At 35.7% G+C, this 8290-nt stretch overlaps 1 long non-coding RNA gene across 1 annotated transcript; it reads right to left on the reverse strand.

Annotated features, from left to right (window-relative positions):
• On the reverse strand, positions 1530 to 7284 carry LOC110257652. The gene is made up of 3 exons (XR_002340542.1): positions 6940 to 7284; positions 4783 to 4882; positions 1530 to 1862 (listed from the first exon to the last, which is right to left on the reverse strand). It is a non-coding gene; the product is annotated as an uncharacterized LOC110257652 (long non-coding RNA).

An 8290-nucleotide genomic window follows, 5' to 3' on the forward strand; every position in this document is an offset into this window, starting at 1 on the left:
ATGACCATTGTCACTACTTCCTGTGACCTGTAATGCTGAATCCTACCCCTACCTAACTTTCCTGGCAACGAAACTGGAGAACATCATATAAGGGATGTTTGACCCAGGAGAACACCAGGGCCATTTCATTACCGGGTACCTTAAGTGTATAGCTTGAAGGAGGAGTATGGGCATTCACCTTTCATAGTCAGAATAATCTCAAACAGAAGAGAATATTATACCAGAAAATATTAGCTAATCCCTGAATTGATCCCAGTGTGGGAGGAGATTGTAGATGATGGTGCCACATGCAGCTATTTTATATATACTCCTTTATCCTGTCTCTACGCCCAGGCATATCTTTAGATTCTTCCATCTCTCTCTGTCAACCAAATGCAGTTTGGTTTATCTTACAGTCTATAGTTGCAGCCCCACTGCTTCCTGTCTGCTTCTTTTCCTCCCTTCTTTGAATTAACTGGCCCTCAACACTTACTTAGCTCCATGTTAACAGTATAATAGTGTCAGCTTCTGATAATACTGGTTATTGCAACAAACATTTATTGAGCTCTTATATTATCAAACTGATTCCTGTTTCTAACATTGCATGGTATAGGTACTAATTATTACCCCATTTTCACACAAGGAAATGGAGGCTTAACGTATGTTAAATCACTTCCCGTCTTACAGACTATCAAGAAAAAAAAAGTAGGAATTTGAAGACAGGTCTATATAACCTGAGAGCTTCATTCTCTTACCAACAGTAATGCCTAATCTAGAGTTATTCACCTTCTCACCTACTAGGTCTTAAAGTTTCAACCCAGGTTGTACTCCTCTGCCTTCCATCATCTTCCTCTCCCCACTTATCAGCATTCAGAGAGATACTTTTCAAACAATGGGACTAAGAGTCAAGGAAGGGAATATGCAGTGCTTGGAGGAGGAAGTGGAGTTGAGAAGGATTTTCTTCAACCCATCTAATATGTTTCCAAGCTGAGCAAAGGGTGCCCAGATAGGGAGGAGAGATTGAAGACGGGGCAAATTATTTCTTCCTTCAAAAAGTTTAATTCTGTGGTTCTGGGAATGACTCCACAGAGCTCTTGTTAGAGCTGTTCCCATGTGAGACCAGCTGCAGGCCTGTTAGCATGGGATTTTGATGAAATAAGTGTATAAGAAAAATATATATAAAGCAAGCTATTTAAAGATGGCTTGTCTGAAATGCCAACATTAACTTAATAACAATTTTAAGTGGTGAAAAAGCAAAAGTTTTTAAGGATTTTTAGAACTATTATTGTACTTACTATATAATACATTGCTTTGCCAAAAATATTCTTGAAACTGAGCAATTTAAGAAGCTATTTTGGAAACTAATTGCAATGATTTTCCATTAAAACAGTTTCACTTTCTTTTTTTTTTCATTAAACTCTCAAATAAATACATAGCCATACATAGAATATTATTTATCAGAAGACACATCTTGCAGTATAATAAAACCTTGGATGAGGCTTTAGCACATAAAGTGAATTTAATTCCATTCTTGAGCATTCTTTCATTTCCTTCTTTAAAGTAAGATCTCAAATCTCATTCATTTTGTGAATATTCAACCAATAGCCACAAAGCTGTCCATTCACTAGACTAACAGATCAGATATTTTTCTTTGGCCTTTCAAAATCAGTCAAATAGCTGGCTAACCCTTTAACCTCCCTTTTCTTTATTGAATGAAGCAAATCTAACAGCCATTCATGTCACATAGTGTCAGGAGCTACTATCAGGAACTATTACCTTCTCCGTAACTTTTGCTCCCTCCTTCTCATCTGTAATCAGTCAGCAGTTCACAATTACATTTTCTCACAAGTTAATGGTCCTGTCACACTCAAGGACTAGATTTTCTGGGGGCAATAAAAATAAAAAGTAGCTTTAGCTTATCTTTCAGAAAAAAGCATACATACATACAGTATTGTGCATACTATTTTAAGGGGATAAAATTTCATCTGCAGGTTATCTATGAATCTTCTGGGAGTCATTTAAGAATTCATATTACAGAAAGTTCCCGTGACTCTGTAACCCCTTCTATATTGACAGTACAGAATGAGAAAACAAGAAAAACCAGAAGATATTTTATTGATAATGAAATAATGTTTCTCTGACAACTGAAGGATATGAGCACCTAGAATTAAAGGGGAAATTAATGTCAAGCAAAAGGAAGGAAAATGACTAAAACTAGGAGACAACATCAAGAAATTTCAGGATACTAAGGATAAAGGGAAAACTGTAAAAGACTTCTCTGGCAGTCAGGATGCTTTGAACTGGAGGGAAATGCTCCCTGAAACCTACTTAAATAATAAGCAAGTTTTCTCACTAAATAAAAGAATGTATAGAAGTATGATAGGTTCTAGTCATAATAATAGTATCAGTTGAGGTCATTGAGCACCCCAGTTCCATTTGTCCCTTTCTTCTTCCTTTGGATCTCCCTAAATTTGGTTTCCTTAATGTTCACAAGATAGCTGACAGCAGCAATGAAGGCTACAAATTTTATAGTTCACATTCAGAAGGAGAGTGAGAACCTGATCTCCCAACATACTATAAATCCTTTCCTTCAGTTTTATGAGGTAGTTAATGTCACCTGCCCATTTCTGGGCCTATATTGGCAGACAGGAAATAGCATTTTTCTGATTGTCTTAAACTAATCAGGATACTCTTATGAAGCTGGGGATGGGCTAAAAACCTAAACAAATTTGGGGTAAATGGATTTTGGATTGGCAACAACATTTACTGTAATTTCAGGTGGAAAAACAGGTGATATTAGAGGGTGAGCAGTCAATGGTTTTGGATTTCTCAACAAGAACAGTGGAAGATAAAACAGTCCAGAACAAAACTTTGAAAATATTTCAAAAAAATAATTTCTCATGTAAAATTCTATCCTCATTTCATCTTGATTGAAAAAAAACATGATACAATGTATAAAATTTCAAGATTTGAAGTCTGAAAAGTTTATCTCCTCAGTATTATTTTCAGAAAGTTTTTAAAGAATATGCTCTACCAAAGTAAAGGATACACCAAGAATGAGGGGGAAATGGGATGCAAGAAACAACAAATCCCTACTGAAACACATAGCCAAAATAATCGTGAGAAAGAAAAATGGAGTGGGAGGAGTCATGCTTACTGACTTCAGACTATACTACAAAGCTATAGTAATCAAAATAGTATGGTACTGGCATCAAAACACACATAGATCAATTAAACTCAAAATGGATTAAAGACCTAAATGTATGACCAGATATTATAAAAATAGCAGAGGAAAACATAGGCAGAATATTCTTTGACATTATCTCCTAGAATAATGGAAATAAAACCAACAATAAACAAATGGCATCTACTTAAGCTCAAAAGCTGTTCACAGCAAAGAAAGCCATAAACAAAATGAAAAGAAAACCTATGGGATGGGAGAAAATATTTGCAAATGATGCTACTCGTTTGCATCCAAAATATGCAAACAGCTCATATAGCTCGATATCAAAAAAAAAAATCAAAAAATGGGCAGAAGACCTAAATAGACGTTTTTTCAGAGAAGACAGACATATGGCCAAGAGGCAATGAAAAAATGCTCAACACTGCTAATTATTAGAATAATGCAAATCAAAACCACAATGAGATACCACCTCACACCTGTCAGAATGGCCATCATCAAAAAATCTACCAACAATAAATGCAGGAGAGAGTATGGAGAAAAGGGAAGCCTTCTGTACTGTTGGTGGGAATGTGAATTAGTGCAGCCACTATGGAGAACAGTATGGAGGTTCCTCGGAAAATAGAGAACTACCATATGATCCAGCAATCCCACTCCTGGGTATATATCTGAAAAGGATGAATACTCTTAATTTGGAAAGGTATATGCACCCCAGTGTTCACTGCAGCACTATTCACAATAGCCAAGACATGGAAGCAACCTAAATGTCCATCGACAGATGAACAGGTTAAGAAGATGTGATGTATATACACAGTGGACTAGTACTCAGCCATAAAAGGATACTGTTATTTACAGCAACAATGATGGACCTAGTGATTATCACACTAAGTGAAATCAGTCAGACAAAGAAAAATATCATATAAGTTATATGTGGAATCTAAAATATAAAAATGAACTTATGTACAAAACAAAAATAGACTCACAGACATAGAAAATAAACTTACAGTTACCAAAGGAGAAAGGGGCAAGGGAGCTACAAATTCGGAGTTTGCGATTAACATATACACACTGTTATACATAAAATAGATAACAAGTTCCTACTGTATGGCACAGGGGAACTATATTCAATATCTTGTAATAAACATCTTGTAATAATCTACAATGGAAAAGAAACTGGAAAAGAATATGTGCGTGTGTATTTATTTTTGCTTGTGGTATACCTGAAACTAACACAACATTATAAAGCAACTATAGTTCAATAAAAAGCTGTTTGTTTTGGAAAAAAGAGAAACAGCGAATTTACACTGTACAGACCCCAAAGAAAGTTCCAGAATGACAACCATGCAAATAGGGCTAGTGAGCTACCAGTCCTAATTAGAAGAGGAGACTATTGGGTCCCCAAAAGAAAGACTCTAGGAAACGAATAAAAAGTTGCTGGATGAAATTTATCTTGTGGAAGAGAAATCTAGAGTCCTTATTTACATAGCATAAAGAAAGAGTAAAAAGGAAAGAGTAAAAAAATATGAATAAGTAAAAATGAAGACAGAAATTTCTACCTCCAAGAAAAATGGAGGTTGCCTAAAAAGTTGTATAAAAGAGGAAATATAGTCACAGTACATTACCTGGTTCTGCAGGGAATACATTGTATGGAATGACAAATAACAAATAGATATTCCTGGTGTCTCTGAGGGAGTCCAATAAACAGCTCCTTCTTTCTCCTACCTGGGATATGAGAAAATTGAGAAATAAAGACCGGCAGTTTGGAGGCTGGAACATCACTATTATTACTTGTAAATGTGTCAGATATGGCTTAGTGAAGAGCAAAATGGACCTCCTCACTAAATTGCTGGCAAGCTTGCCCACACGCCCATTGCAACATGGCTAAGGGAAGGCCTCCCCCGATGGAAGAACAAAGTATACCCTGAAGGAACATTGGGAAACAGTGTTTTCTGTGCATAGCTACTTCCAAAGAGGACTAAAGGCACATCTGAGTCCCATATGCTCCTTTATTTTTCTAAATATATCTGTCAAATAAGTCACCTCTCTCCAGGTATGGAGTGAGTAAAGTAGCAGGAAATGAAGGCCAAAACCAAGGGTAACCCTAATGGGGTTCCATCAATTTAGAAAGTGAAACTATACTTCAAATTTTTTAATTTTTTTTAAAAAAAGGCTTTCAATTGCGAGTTAGAGAAAAATCCAACTTATAGTGATTTTAACATACAACAAGAAAACTGGATATAAGCAGCTGCCAAAAGGGAAAAAAAAAAGTAAAGAAAAAATAAGTGGAAAAAAACAGGAATGGAGAATAAGGAATCCACAAATGATAACTTAATTAGAAATTTGAATTTTTGACTATCTTGGCAACGAAATGCGTTCGAGAGGTAATTAGGCAGTACAAAATGTTCAAGTACATCATCTAGAACCATAGTGAGGTGAATGACAGATAAATTAGCAAAATGAGTCAAAGATGCTTGGGTCTGGTGTGTGGAACTCTAGACTGGGAAGTGGTGGGATAGAAAACTAATACTTTGTGTTACACTTCTAGTACTATTTGATAATTGAAAATCTATGTAGGTATTACTTTGATAAAACACTAAAGTTATTCTTTGCCAAGAGTTGTCAAGAGCAGAAACTTAACTATACGAAAATACTGCCCAAGTATACTGCTACTTTAAACCTTGAATGATAAAATCCAAGTATTGTTCTCACAATTTAGAGGATGAGCCCTTCTGGACAAGCAATAGAAAGCCAAGCTTACTTCAAACATATGATTATTGTTAACTAGAACTGTAACCTGCTATATTTTATTTGGATTTCACTTAAATCTAAAATCATGTACCAGGAGTTTCCATCATGGCTCAGTAGAAACAAATCTGACTAGCATCCATGAGGACACAGGTTCGAGCCCTGGCATCACTCAGTGGGTTGAGGATCTCGCATTGCTGCAAGCTGTGGTGTAGGTCACAGATGCAGCTCAGATCTGGCATTGCTGTGGCTGTGGTGTAGGCCAGTAGCTACAGCTCTGATTTGACCCCCAGCCTGGGATCCTCCATATGCCACAGGTACGGCCCTAAAGAGACAATAAAATAAAATAATGTACTTAAAACATGCTCTTATTTCTTCATAAACATGTGTCTACCATTGTATTTCACATGACCAATATATTTTATTTTTATTATAAAAATTATGAAACATACGAGAGTGAAACTAGTTTAATAAACCTCCCTAAACCATTCCTCAGCTTGATGACCAATCTTGATTCATCGAATGGGGATATCCCCCCACTGGATTATTTTGAGAAACATTTTTTAATTCATCCATAAAAGTGTATGCCATCCATTATGGCCAAAAAGAGTAGCTGCTTTCTGAAGTATGCTTGTGTCTATATAGGTGTAATTTCATCTTAGGAAATAACATCATAACAAAAAGTTTACATAATAATTTTACACTAACATTAGGACTTCATTGTTCTATTTGGTTCATGTATTAAAGGAAAATGCCAATATCAGTGATGAAGACATTGATATTTATTTTTTGATATAACTGTATATAAATATAATACAGGGTTTCATTTTTGGCTTGCCAATTTTAAGTACTCAAGTGTTTGATTCTGAACGCTGGAGAGCTGGGGCCAGGACAATGGTTGGCGAAAATGTCCTGCCTTTCTTATGAGAAGAAAAACCTAAGGGTTTACAGGAGTGGGAAAGTGCAGGGTCCAGCTTCAAAGAAAGAGAGAAGGAGGTGCAAATGCAGTATGTCTAGAGCTAGATACCACATACCTGTTTTTATTGACGAGCTTTCACATGGAGATTCCAATTGGAGAGATAAGACACATTGTTTATTGTGTTCATCTTGACGGCTGACGCAGACTCTGTGATTGATTTAGCTGTTACCACTGGTATTGATTGTAAATGCAGCAAAATCTCATTAATTTTGATCTGATTTCTGTATTTACAAAACTAAAACAGTGGGGCCTTAGCCAGGAAAAGAACAATGGCAGTGCTCAATTGGCAGTGCTTGATTATTAGTAGATATCAGGAGGGACCCATCAGTCACCACCATTCAATCTTGCTTATTTGTGGCAATGTCTGCATGCTGTATAGGACCCCCTCCTGTGCTCCCATCCTACACTGAGAAAGAGAAAGGGAGAGAGGATAGAAATGATTAAACCACGAGCAGCTTTGGTGATAACTAGATACATTGTTGTGACAGAAAAAAAAAAAGTGAGGTCTTTTTTAAAAAAAAAAAAAAAAAGGACAAGTTCTATTTATAGAATTTCATGGTACATTTACTAAAAACCAAGAAAAATAAGATTTCTCCACATATTTTACATTTGAAAATGCTTATAGAGACAAACCTTTGAAGAAATCTACCTTTGATTAACTATATAACACTCTTTTCTCTCTGGTGTGGTTTTTCTGAGCTTTTACAAACAATTTCAGTCTGTGAAGGCAGAAGATGGCCAGGAAAAACTGCTTTCCTGTATTATATAGAAGTATATATGTATATATACACACATATAAATATATAACAATATAGATGTAAATATGTATAGTGTAAACCTTATGTAATTTATATGATTTTCTCGTGCTCCACTGTATCATCATCTTCACCGTGGGGTACTAGGATATTCCCATAGTCTGCAAATTGATGGGTTCTATCGGAGAGTCTGTTTCCATTTAATTTAAATGAAGAAAATGTTGATGCTACTTGCCTTTTCTAGTTATAGAACATTCATTGAGTCTAATGCTAGACCTTAAGTATTTAATTTTCAATATTCTAGTTTATTAATTCAATAAGCATTTACTGCTTACATGTTTTGTGCCAGGCACAGTTCTGGGCACAATGAATACAGAGGTCAACAAGGTCTTTGCCTTCATGGAGTTTACATTCAACCAGAGAACCCCATAAGAAAAGGAGTGTTCAATTCACCTTACTGGTTTTTTTTCCCCCCCATAATTTGCTGGTTCTTTATTATGACTTAGTCCAGTTCCATATTTTCTAACAGCTTTTTGAGATATAACTTACACCACACAATTCACCCATTTAAAGTGTACTATTCAATGGTTTTTTGTATATGTACAATTGTACAACAATCGTGACAATCAGCTCCAAACACTTTTATCATCC

Source organism: Sus scrofa, chromosome X (genome assembly GCF_000003025.6).
Source record: "Sus scrofa isolate TJ Tabasco breed Duroc chromosome X, Sscrofa11.1, whole genome shotgun sequence".
NCBI classification, from domain to species: domain Eukaryota; kingdom Metazoa; phylum Chordata; class Mammalia; order Artiodactyla; family Suidae; genus Sus; species Sus scrofa.